The sequence below is a fragment of the Silurus aristotelis genome (genome assembly GCF_946808225.1).
Source record: "Silurus aristotelis genome assembly, chromosome: 27".
NCBI classification, from domain to species: domain Eukaryota; kingdom Metazoa; phylum Chordata; class Actinopteri; order Siluriformes; family Siluridae; genus Silurus; species Silurus aristotelis.
The window spans coordinates 11,469,084-11,483,244 of record NC_139600.1 but is presented as its reverse complement, the minus strand read 5'-3'; the positions used below and the strand labels follow the sequence as shown (position 1 = coordinate 11,483,244).

The window sequence follows — 14,161 nt, the reverse complement described above, 5'->3', positions numbered from 1 at the left end:
TTTGTATGTAAAGATTATTTGTATTTGCTAGTACATTTGAATGCAAAGCTCAATTTTCTTTGTAAGCACTGAAACGTATTATTTGTGTCTAACTTGGTTAGATGTAGTGCTCAATAAATATATTATATGAGAAAGAATATTATATTGCCAAAGCTATAAAATTGTGTATGAAAAATGAAACACACTCGGGACCCAGTTGTTTCCCCAGACAGAGGAAGTGGATTAAACCCACAGGCTATGTGTGAAAGAGTCTCACCTGAAGTGCTTACAACCTTCACAGAATTGAATGCACAATAAAATAAATTGTGTCCTGTGCACATTATAATCTCACAACATCTTTTTTCCCCTGGGGTCAAGTTGCTACACTTTGGAGCCATAAAATAATACATGCATTGTCACTATCATAGACCATCCAGACAGTCGAATTAAGCAGCTGCATATCTCAAATATGAATACGTGTGACTTTCCTTGTGTAAGGTTGTTAGTATATATCCAACTCTGTAGTTTGTATGTTTTTACAGTGCATGCAGTAAACCAGACAGAGAGTTTAGCTGAACAGTCTGCTCAGAAAATGCTAAAAAGTGCCCACAAAATAAAAGGAGGCATAAAACACCATAACAAGCCTCTTATCTCCTGAGTTCTTTTTCCCAAACACATGTGAGGTTCTAAAGGAGTGCTGTCATTTTAATAATGCTTTTTTTTCCTACTGTAAGTCCCACTATTGGAGGAAGACTTTTGGGTAAATGATCATAATTTTCTTATTTATCTTTCGAAATTAAATGCATTTTCATGCATCACCAAAACAAAAATACAAATAATATTATGTTGTATTTCCAAATATAAGATTGTTAAACCTATTTTAAGCCCTACTCATTTATTATTATTATTATTATTATTATTATTATTATTATTATTATTATTATTATTTAATTAGCAGATAACTTTTCCTCTTTCTAGAAATAAAGTCTCCAAATGAGCAGAATGATCTGCTCATAGAACATTTTAGAACATTCAAGATTGAGTCCAACTAACTTAAATAGGATTAATAATTTAATATTTGGTTTCTTGAAAACTTATAATAGGAAATATTAGATCAGTGTGACTATATTGAACATACTTTCACCACAAATGTGGCATTATTTACAGTTAAGCAAAATAAGTTATGTTTTAATAGACATAACCAGTGCACAACTTTGCACACAATGATATTACAATGTTTTATATATATATATATATATATATATATATATATATATATATAAAACAGTGGCTGAGGGTGTCTGATAATTCACCAAGCAGAGAAAGTTTGAGAGACATTTAATTGAACAGTATATCTTGTACCCATCGACTGCCAGCTATCAGTGATATTAACGACTCTTTGTCTGCTCACATAGCAAAGTGTTGCACTGTCTACTATCGCAGGAGTAAATAAAGTGCTTCAGGTGGTACATTGAGTTACGTCATAGATTGATGTAAACAGTGTGAGCAGATGAACTTTAATAAGGCCAAGTTGAGTAAAAAGCCACACACACACACACACACACACACACACACACACACACACACACACACACACACACACACACACACACACTGAACTGAGCCAGCACTTTTTAAATAAGAAAAAATATCTGACAGGAGAATCTAGTCATGGAAAATTACCCCAGTGTATCACTTACACCCAATTCCCCACAGACTTGCCAGCATGGTTAAATCTACAGGCTACAAGACTAACTCTTGTGGATTTATTCCAGCTAGAAACAAAATTTCTAAATGGGGAACTGTGGAAAATTTGTTGTTTCCTTGGTACACCTTGAGCCCCTCAAATCAACTCTTTAATGTCACAGTGTAACCGAGTATTGAAACTAATCGTTCGCATCTCCTAATTTTAAAAAGGCTGCTTCCAGCATGATAATACACCACTTCACAAAGCACAAAGTCAGATATGAATAGGAGGCATGCAATTAGCTTGAAGGACAGAAAAACAGCATAGGTTTGACACACATAGTCAAAAGGTTGAAGTGTGAAGAAAGATCATTTAAAGCAATGCCATGCCATGTATTTTACAGCATTCATTCAATCATTCAGAGTTTAAATTTGGCTACTAACTTGTTTATATTTTTTAATATACAGAGATTTAGAGCAATAAACATATACCGATACAGACACACAATAAACATATACACACTGTATCATATGTGTAACATATTTACAGGATACATTTTTTTAAAATGATGACTAAAACATTAAAACTGGGAGAAAAAATCTTTCTGGTCTTGAAAAAAATAAAAAATCTCTGATTAAAGTTTTAAATGCAGCACATGTATACTTACACACTTAGAGAGAAATGCCTACTTGGTGCACAACACTTCTGTCACATAGATCTTTGAAGATTTTTATGGCAACAGTCGAATGACTCACACATTATTCAAGTTATACTTTGCTTATGACAAACTGCTGAGAAAAAAACTCCAACCTAAATACAAACCACACACACTTTCCTGTTTCTGAGAGACGGCAATACAAAATATACTTGAAAGTTCTACAGTCTGTAGCTGTTGCTGTACGGTTTTATTCTGTCTTTTAGTCTTTTATTGTTTTATGTCTCTTTCACGTGAACAAAAGACTTCCAGAGACCACATTATTCTATACAGATGGTAGATAGAGTGACAAAGATAGATATAGCTGGAGAGTGTTATTAGCAGAAATACATATGTAAAGACGTGAAAGAAATATGGAGAACAGTGTGTGTGTGCTACTGATGGACTGAAAGACCTATGGAGAGCGTGTGTGTGTTGTAAGTGATACACTGGGGTTAATTTTCCATGACTAGATTCTCCTGTCAGATATTTTTTCTTATTTAAAAAGTGCTGGCTCAGTTCAGTGTGTGTGTGTGTGTGTGTGTGTGTGTGTGTGTGTGTGTGTGTGTGTGTGTGTGTGTGTGTGTGTGTGTGTGCACTAGCATTCCTTCAGCCTTTTGGTGACTGTTGTGAATAATTATGAGAAAAGCAGTGTAGATTGGAGCATAGCAGAGCCTCACCTCCTCTGATTTATCTGAATGCCAAGTGAAGCTCTTGTATGGATGTATAATAAAATGTCAACACACAAAGGTGATAATAATATAACTGAGTTCTGCACTGCTTCATAGAGAAATTCTGTCATTCCTCAGGATACATAAAAAACATTAAGGGTTTATCATTGTTATTTGTTTGTCTGTTTGCCAGAAAAATAATCAAAATATTGTATATAATATTATATATATATATATATATATATATATATATATATATATATATATATATATATATATATATATATATATATATATATATACAGTGAGGAAAATAAGTATTTGAACACCCTGCTATTTTGCAAGTTCTCCCACTTAGAAATCATGAAGGGGTCTGAAATTGTCATCGTAGGTGCATGTCCACTGTGAGAGACATAATCTAAAAAAAAAAATCACAGAAATCACAATGTATGATTTTTTAACTATTTATTTGTATATTACAGCTGCAAATAAGTATTTGAACACCTGAGAAAGTCAATGTTAATATTTTGTACAGTAGCCTTTGTTTGCAATTACAGAGGTCAAACGTTTCCTGTAGTTTTTCACCAGGTTTGCACAAACTGCAGGAGGGATTTTGGCCCACTCCTCCACACAGATCTTCTCTAGATCAGTCAGGTTTCTGGCCTGTCGCTGAGAAACACGGAGTTTGAGCTCCCTCCAAAGATTCTCTATTGGGTTTAGGTCTGGAGACTGGCTAGGCCATGCCAGTACCTTGATATGCTTCTTACAGAGCCACTCCTTGGTTATCCTGGCTGTGTGCTTCGGGTCACTGTCATGTTGGAAGACCCAGCCTCGACCCATCTTCAATGCTCTAACTGAGGGAAGGAGGTTGTTCCCCAAAATCTCGCAATACATGGCCCCGGTCATCCTCTCCTTAATACAGTGCAGTCGCCCTGTCCCATGTGCAGAAAAACACCCCCAAAGCATGATGCTACCACCCCCATGCTTCACAGTAGGGATGGTGTTCTTGGGATGGTACTCATCATTCTTCTTCCTCCAAACACGTTTAGTGGAATTATGACCCAAAAGTTCTATTTTGGTCTCATCTGACCACATGACTTTCTCCCATGACTCCTCTGGAACATCCAAATGGTCATTGGCAAACTTAAGACGTGCCTGGACATGTGCTGGTTTAAGCAGGGGAACCTTCCGTGTCATGCATGATTTCAAACCATGACGTCTTAGTGTATTAGCAACAGTAACCTTGGAAACGGTGGTCCCAGCTCTGTTCAGGTCATTGACCAGCTCCTCCCGTGTAGTTCTGGGCTGATTTCTCACCTTCCTAAGGACCCCACGAGGTGAGATCTTGCATTGAGCCCCAGTCCGAGGGAGATTGACAGTCATGCTTCTTCCAATTTCTAATGATTGCTCCGACAGTGTACCTTTTTTCACCACGCTGCTTGGCAATTTCCCCGTAGCCCTTTCCAGCCTTGTGGAGGTGTACAATTTTGTCTCTAGTGTCTTTGGACAGCTCTTTGGTCTTGGCCATGTTAGTAGTTGGATTCTTACTGATTGTATGGGGTGGACAGGTGTCTTTATGCAGCTAACAACCTCAAACAGGTGCATCTAATTTAGGATAATAAATGTAGTGGAGGTGGACATTTTAAAGGCAGACTAACAGGTCTTTGAGGGTCAGAATTCTAGCTGATAGACAGGTGTTCAAATACTTATTTTCAGCTGTATCATACAAATAAATAGTTTAAAAATCATATATTTTGATTTCTGGATTTTTTTTTTTAGATTATGTCTCTCACAGTGGACATGCACCTACGATGACAATTTCAGACCCCTTCATGATTTCTAAGTGGGAGAACTTGCAAAATAGCAGGGTGTTCAAATACTTATTTTCCTCACTGTATATATCTTCAAATTTTAATACAAACAAATAAAAAACACATTATGCCCAGACATTTCACTTTAATGAGCTACATTTAACTCTTAAAATGGAACTTTGCCTTGATTCATATATTAGCAGTTTAAATAATTATTTGGCAATTTCAATTCATTTCAGACATTTTTGTCAATTATATTGATAACTTAGTTTAAATGAATTTAAATATTGTACTTGATTAAATTACAAAACCTATATTTTTGTTTAAAAAGCTTTTTAAATGTCTAATTGTCTTTACATTGTTAAATCACAAGAATGTATTCATTTTGTATGTCACCATGTGCTACATAGATACTGTAGGTGAACAATAATCGCACAAATACGTCTGCTGTATTGCGAATAGCTATAATTTTCTCAAAACTTTCTTTGTCAATGGAAACAAAAAGTAATAAACTGATTTCCACAGCTCACAACAACACATACCAGGTTGCTATGACCAAGTCAGTTATCCAGCTACTGTATTTTTCAATACAACCATTAATTGTTACATAAAAAACCCCAATATAAGTATTTAGAAATGCTTAATCATTAAATGAGCACATTTTTGCATTAAAAACAGAAATATATACAGTGCATTTAGAAAGTATTCAGACTGCCTTCATTATTTTGTTATGTTGCACCATGACATTTCAACTGTTCATTTTTTTATTAATCTTCACTTTATTTTAATATATACTGTATATTTATTAAAAAGAAAATAAACACTTAAATATCACATGTACATAAGTATCTAGACCCTTTGCAACAACACTTAAAAATCAGCTCATGTGCCACCTATTTCTTTGTTCGTTGTTGAGATGTTTCTACACCTTGATTAGATTCCACCTGTGGATATTGATTGGACATGATTTTAAAAGTCACACACACACACACACACCTCTCTATATCAGGCCACACAGCTGACCAAGTCATGAGGTTAAATAAACTGCCTACAGATCTGGAGAAGGCTACACATTTATTTTATAAAAAAAAATTAAAAAGAGATCTGTTTTCATTTTATCGTTATGCTGTACTGTGTGTAAAATTATGAAAAAAAAATCAATTTAAATGATTTTAGTATCAGGCTACAACATCACAACATTGTGAACAGTGAAGGGGGTCTGAACACTTTCCAAAGGTACTGTATATTAAAAGGTTATAATTTCCATAATATTAGTGTTGTCAGTCCTGTATAATCACACATAAATTGAAACATCCAGATTAACTTTTTTTTTTTTTTTTTTTTTTTTTTAAATACACAAATCTACCTTCAAATTGAACACCTGAGTAAAAGTAATGTAACTCAAACTTTACTGAGTCTGAAAAACTGGAATTTTCTATTTATTTTTATTCCCCATTGAACATGTGAGGTTTATTGACTGATTAAAGGAAAATTAGGCTCAAGCGTACTGGATAAAATATAGCCTAAGTATAAATAATGAATGAAATTATTGTTGTTACCTCCAGCAGTTTGATATAAATGATACTAATTTAATACCTGATGAAAAACCCTGAGCAGAATTTTTTCCTGTTGTATTTAATCTAATGTAACACTCCTTATCAGGCTAATCAAGGACCTCTGATGCATGTGAATATGTAAATTAGAGATAAACTCTGCCAGAAACTAGATCTTTAGAACGGTTCTACATTGTACATTATTCATTTTTCTTCACAAGCAATGAACAAATATGAGACATCTGTATGAGTAACCACTTTCTGTGGATCTAGGGTCTATCCTGGGATACCTGGGCATACTGTGGGAGAATTCATCTACAGATGCAATACTGTACTTGTCCATCGCAAGGCACAATGCAGGCACACATATTCACACACATGCAAGAATAATTTTTGCTTACTTTTTGCATAATTAATATCATACCAATCCAATTCCAAAAAAGATTGCAAATAATTTGCAAATAAAAACAGAATGCAATGTTTTAAAAAACCCCAAACAAACATTAAATGTTTGAAACTGAGAGTATATAACATTTTAAGGAAAAGTTTATTTGAATTTAATGGCTGCAACATGTAAAAAAGTTGACATAGGGCCATGTTTTCCACTATGTAGCATCACATCTTCTGTCTGCATCTGTGAACTGAGGAGACTATTTGCTGAAGTTTTGGGAGAGGAATGTTGTCCTATATGTGTCTGATACAAGATCTGCTAAACAGTTCTGGGTTTCCTTTGTTGTGTTTTTTTAATTTCATAATGCGGCAAATGCTTTTAAATGGTGAAAGGCAGGCATTTCAGCAGGAAGCACTTCAGCACCCGGACTATTCTACTACGAAGCCATGCTAATGTAATAGATACAGTATTCAGTTACCATTGTTTTGCTTAAACATGCAAGGCTTTCCCTGAAAAATAAATTTTCTGGATGGAAGCATTTGTTGCTATAAAACCTGTATATACCATTTAGCATTTGTGAAGCCTTTCCGAATTCCACAGCCACGAATGCACTTTTATACCATCAGAGATGAGACTTTTTAAACTGACTGATGATAACAAGCCAGACAGTCCCTCTCCAGTTTACTCCGGAGGAAGTAGTGTTCATGGTTTCCAAAAAAGAAATTAAAATTTCGATTAATCTAACCACAGGACCGTTTTCCAATTTGCCTCAGTACATTTTAAATAAGCTTTGACCCAGAGGGGATGGTGGCTTTTCTGGATCATGTTCACGCATGCCTTCTTCTTTGAATGACAAGGATTTAACTAGAATTTGTGGATGACATGTCAAACTGTGTTCACATAAAAATATTTCTGGAGGTGTTAATAAACTCATGCAGTGATTTCCATTACAGAATCATGACTGTTTTAAATGCAGTGCCACCTGAGGGCTTGAAGATAACAGGCATCAAAAAATATGTTTTTCCCTTGTTCCTTTGTGCACAGAGATTTCTTTAGATTCTATAAACCTTGTGATGATATAATGTAGTGTAAATGATGAGATATTCAACTGTTTTGCAATTTCATGTTAAAAATGACCCTCTTTACTTCTGAGAGACTCTGCCTCTCTAAGATACACATGCCTTATCATCTTACTGACTTAGTTAACCTAATTATTTGCAAAATATTTCTCCAACTTTTTAATTTCCATAACAATTTTTTCCAGATTTTTGTTGCCCCATTCTTTTTTGAGACTTGTGGCAGACACCAAATTTAAAAAGCTTGTTTTTTCCCCTTAAATTGGTACATTTCCCAGTTTAAACTTTTGATATGTTTTCTATGTTTAATTGTGAATAAAATATGGGTTTATGGAAATATAATTTAATTCTGTTTTCATTTACATGTGCAATAACCATATTCATGTCACTACAGGGCTTAAGCGGCTGGATAAAGTGATCAATCATATAATCACGTTTTACAATTGTGGTGAGTAGAAAAGCATTAAACCTCAAGGAGAAAAACAGATGTGGTGCCATTAATGCAAGACAAGAACATGTATTTAAGGCTAGAGGTTAATCAAATGTTATAAGTTGCAGATTAGAAAAGAATCACCTTTGTCCATACTTCAACTGCTTGTGCCCGAGATTGTCTCCAACTTTGATTCTTGACTGACAAATTGAAATCCTTTGAGTTCTTCTACTGTTGTTAACCAGCTTCAATGCTTCAATAAACAGGATGTTTTTTATTTTTTTTTATTTTGTGTAAACTTTTTGTGTAACTCCTAAGAGATCAACAACTTCTGAAATACTTAAACGAGCTCATCTGGCACCAACAACCATGCCATGGTTATAGAAAAAGGTTCACACGTTTTCCCTGTTCTGGTGTTTTTATTTTATCATTATGGTAAGTGGACAATCTAGTGTATTACTAGTAGTTAGACAATTCTTATGCCAATTATTTAGATAAAGACAATTCATTAATACTGTACTCTATCCAGAAACTAAAAGTAATGCAAACTCTTTTCTACTATTTACAGTTTTAAAATATCTGTTTAATCAAACTGCTATAATAACTATAGATAGCAATGCTTAATTATTTATTTCCTTCTGTGAGCGATTTGTGTAAACAGCTCTAATTCTTTTCCTCAGTTTCTATTTTATTTTGTGCTAATAGAACATAGCAATGCAGTTTTTCAGTTCCTGTTCATACTGTCAGTACTGCTCAGAACCCAATTACATTTCCATTCTTTTTTAGCTACAGTACAGTACATTTACTATAAACCTTCTTCTGTAAACAAGGAATGGAACATTTACCTAGAACATGATTATGGTGGTCAAATGTGCACAACCTGTTGCCATGTAGCCTTTTTCTGTGGAATCTGTTAAGATCAAAATCAACATCAAAACTAGTTTTTTATTAGTTATTAAGGTATTACTAGTCGATGTGCAAACACAAACTAGATGAATGCAACTCAATACTAAAACATCCACTGACATAATAATTAATGTAACAAATGAACCCAAAACATTAGATTAGCAAATAAGAATATTTTGGGGATTTTTAAACATCCCATTCCACATTTAGTTCCCTCCATTCTTCTGGGAAGATTAGATTTTGTAGTGTTCTTGTTGAGATTTGTGCTCATTCAGCCACAAAGGGTTTAGTAAAGTCCGGTACTAATGTAGCGTGTGGAGGCCTGTGGTGCAGTGAGCGTTCCCATTCATCTCAAATATGTTCAATAGAGTTTTGATCAGAGCTCTATAGCAGGGCACTTAAGGTCTGCCTCTCTAATCCTTATAAACCACACAGTATCTTTATAAAGATGGCTTTGTGAACAGGTGAGTTGTCATGCTAAAATAAGTTTGGGTCTCCTAGATCAAGTGAGGGGAATATTTAATGATACCACATCCAAAAACACTGTTTGCATGCCTCAACTTTGTGGTAACAGTTTGGGGAAGAATCTTATACGGCTGGAAAAGTCTGGTGTCCAAATTCTATTGTCTATATAGTGTTTGTTTTGTTATGTACAACATTTATTTAAATCGTTTTGTTAATAGAATTGCTTTTATCTCTCAGTAGTTCATTTCAACGTTAAGAAAGCCCAGATTCTGCTGATTAGTAATTCCATTATTTTTTACAGTGAACATGATCTGTATCATAGCATAACATTATGCTATATAAAAATTTTTTATGTCCATATCAGCATGCTGTCATGTCCTACAACAATCGTACTCACTTGACACATCCATGTCTTCAGCACCCCTCATTATTACAAACTGTTTACATGCCGTTTTTTGCACATCTTCTTTTGGATTGCTGCTATTGCTCTTTTGCACATCATTTTGTTTACATTTTTGGTAATTACAATGTGCACTTTACTCTTTTACACACCGCAGTGTGCAGGTTTACTGGCGGCGCTATTTTGTGTTTTGTGTATTAGTCTTACACTGTCTTGTGTTGTCTTACACTGTCCTGTATTGTCTTTGCACAATAGGAGGACACTTACTAGTCCTTAGCTCTGTGTTTTTAAATTGTATGTGGCACCAGGGTTCAGGAGAAAAGTTGTCTCATTTCACTGTGTACTGCGTCAGCTATATATGGTTAAAATGACAATAAAAGCTTTTTGACTTGACTCTTGACTTCTTTAGACATGGGTATTTGTGCTTTCGACCAATAGTTTATATCTGCTTACAGATTTTAATACCATTTAAGAAATAATTGATCATCTGATAATCCTCACTCCCTCTAGCCTTAACTTGATTGGATGACAGTTGTTTATATCCTGACTAATTTTTTTGTGTAGGAGAATCAAAAATGTGATGATTGGTACTGTATAAAGATGTTTCACCATAATTATCTTTGAGCAGGAAAGTCCAAAAAGTGACATTTTACTTTGCAAACTTTGCTTCAAATGTGAGGTAATGAGTAACACATGACCCATGACTAAGCGAATGTCAAACATCACACACGCATAGATTGATAGAGGCTGCATTCTAAGACGTGCTGTGCTTTTTAAGTAATATGGTTCCTTTACAATACAGAGTCACACAAAGGTTTATACAATATTTATTTTAATACAGCATCTTCAGCACTTGCATAAAAAATAAATACATCTGTAAATTTACACCTAGCAATGCACACACACTCTCATGTTTGCTCCTGCTTTGGTTTGTCTTTGCCAGAAGCCCACAACTCACCTCTAATTCTCTCTCCGACTTCCAGAGTAGAGAGAATCAAATCTTATTAAACATCATAATGGTTAATTTCCTAACAGGAGAGAAACTCGGGACTTGCATCTCACTCATATAATCCAGCTTTCCCTTTCTATTTTAATATGTCAACTATCAGGGAACGCAAAAGAATTACAGGACGTCCAAGACTCCAGAAAACGTCTGTGAATGTTTCTTGTTTCATTTATCTAAAACCATTTCTATAGAGCCTGTTCTATGCTCTACATCCGAGCTCTAAAAGGATCTCTTCCAGGGTGAGCAGAGGATCTTGTGAAAAGCCCTTCTGAAGTCCTGGTTGAAGATGGTGTAGATGACAGGGTTGAGCGAGCTGTTGCAGTAACCGATCCAGAAGAAGAACTTGAAAAGGAGGTCGGGAATGTGGCACGCCTGGCGGCACACACCGTACAAGCTGTAGCTAAAGAAGAAAGGGAACCAGCAGAGCACAAAGACACCCATAACCACCGCCAGCACAAAGGTGAAGCGCTTTTCACGCACCTGGGACGCCCTCCTCCTCCTTATGCTGCTGCCTCCACTGCTGTTCTTCCTTCGTCCGCTCGACATCCTCCGAGACGAGAACAAATCCCGCGTCTTGCTGCTGGCCCGGGATGCCCGCCTGCTGGTTTCTGATGCCAGTGATGCCAGTGAAGACCCACGTTTTGAACTCTCACACTGGCTTCTGCTTGGCGTTGTATCTTTTTCCTTCCAGCTTTTGGCCTCTAAAGTCGAGGTGGCTTCTGGCTCGGCCTGAATCGAAGGCCGTGGCTCAGCATTTAGACCTGGTGTCCCTGGGCAGTGCCCGTTCTCTCTCTCTCCATTCATCCTCACCACTGATGTGGCGATGCTGACCCCGTTCTCGGTGTCCAAACTCGGCTTTTTCTCCGACGCAGTCCTCGTTCTTGTCTTGGCCACCCTGTAAATGCGCACGTAGACAAGGATCATGATGATGCATGGAACAAAGAATGACGCAGAACTGGAGGCTAAAATGTACCACGTGTCGTCGTTGAGCTCGCACTGCGGGAGCTGCCCTGCGCCCTCCGCCAATCCGTCATCCATAACGGAGAGCAGGGGCGGCGAGGATATGAGGGCAGAGATGAGCCACACGACCAGTATGGCAGCCTTGATGCGGCGAGGTGTGCGCTTGAGGTTGTACTGGACGGCACTCGTGACTGACCAATAGCGGTCCAGGCTGATGGCACACAGGTGCCCGATAGAGGCGGTGCAGAAGAGTACGTCGAGCGCCAGGTACGCACCGCACCACGCACGCCCAAAGTGCCAGTACCCCATCAGCTCGTTTGCCAGCGAAAAAGGCATGACGAGCGCCGCCACCAGGATGTCCGCCGCGGCCAGAGACACCAGGAACAGATTTTGCGGCGCCCGAAGCGCACGGCTCGTCAGTACAGCGAGCATCACCAACGCGTTTCCCACCACCGTGAACACGATGAGGAAGGCGACCAGAGCCGCAAGTCCCACCGCTGCCGTCCTCGAGTAGCGTCTGCCCGATTCCCACGACGCGTTTGCCGACGAGGGCGGGTAGGAGACCGCGGGCGCGTCCATGCCACCCGGTGCGTCCATGCCGCGTGCGCGCAAAATGATTATTATTTATTTTATTGTGATTTTTCCGAATTATTATTACTTCTATTATTCTCTTTACGTCCACATCATTAAGTGCATCAATCCGCAGAGCTTCATCTCCGTGCGCAATGGATCAGGCATAATTAAAAATAACGCAAACCCAGAAAAAAAAGTTACAAATGTTTAAAATCCCATATTAAAATAAATAAAATTTAGAAATGCATAAAAAAAACCCTGAAGTCTTCTTCTAATGGAGCCTTCTTAGAGAAATCTTCCCAGCTCTCTGTTCCATCTCCAAAGCGCTTCTGAGCGCAAAATCCAGGGTTGCCAAATCCAAGGTTGCCAGATTGCACCACTAAAAGGCTGATATTTAAGTGTTATATGGATCACATTTCCAGATTTAAGATTTTCACAGGTTCAGCTACTTAACATGGTGTCTTTATTGGAAGGAGAATTAAACATCTTTTTTTATCAATACGCCTTCTTCTTCTTTTTTTTTTTAGCCTTTAAGACGAACTTACTGAAATCATTCTCATGGCTGTATCTGGAAGCTGTTAAAAGGTTTTAATGGTTTCAAATTGGGAGCCAAAAAAGATGACTTTGTGTGTAATAAAATGGCAATGATGGTGAAGGATGTATGTTGCAAAGGATTTACATGTTAAGTAAAGTATATTGAGATATTTGTATACTTGTATACTTCCTTTTCAAACCGAAATTATAACAGAGGTAAAATTCTAGTGTAAATAAAGCTCTAAATACATTATGTTATCATTGCACATGGGGAAGTGGCAGCTGGTTAAAGTGTTTGCTTTTTAATCAGTAGGGTTGAGTTCAAATCCCACCATCATCAACCTGAAAAAAGCCTGGCCTTTGAGCGTGGCCCTTAACCTGCAACTGCTCAGTTGCTCTGAGTAAAAACAAACGGCATAAATGCTTAACTAAACTTAACAACTTAACTTAACTAAAACTAACTTCCAGTTCAATGGTGTGAAGAAAAATATACGTTCCATCTAAAGATGTACCAGCACCATTTGGATTCCACTTCATGCACAGTTTGGACACTGGACCTCTTTGAGTGTTTAAAGGCTCTGGCATGAAGAAGCTGGTGTTGGATCTGTGATGATCGCAAATGTTGAGCTATTTTATGAGTTTGTCAGTGGCTCCTGGTTCCATAACTATAAATGACTGTATAAGACTGTAGAAAGGACATGATTTATAATCTTACATTCCAGTGCTCATGTTAGTTCTCACTCTCCAGTGTTCTGTGTTGTTTTAAAGACTATAATCACACTCTTGATATCACTCAAATGAGGATGGGTTTATTTTTGAGTCTGGTTCCTCTCAAGGTTTCTTCATCATAACATCTAAGGGAGTTTTTCCTTGACACAGTCACCATGGCTGCTCATCAGGGATAAATACACATCGTTCACCTTAACTGTTAAATTCTGGAAAGCTGCTTTGAGATAATGTCTGTTGTGAAAAGCGCTATAGAAATAAACTTGACTTGACATTTACGTCTACATTCATTAGCCACA

General features: G+C 37.1%; 1 pseudogene across 1 annotated transcript; it reads right to left on the bottom strand.

The window, feature by feature from the left end:
* Positions 1-8,978: 8,978 nt before the first annotated feature.
* On the bottom strand, positions 8,979-12,931 carry LOC310721325 (alpha-2C adrenergic receptor pseudogene; annotated as a pseudogene). Its single transcript has one exon. The product of its transcript is annotated as an alpha-2C adrenergic receptor pseudogene (transcript).
* Between the last annotated feature and the right edge of the window lie 1,230 nt (positions 12,932-14,161).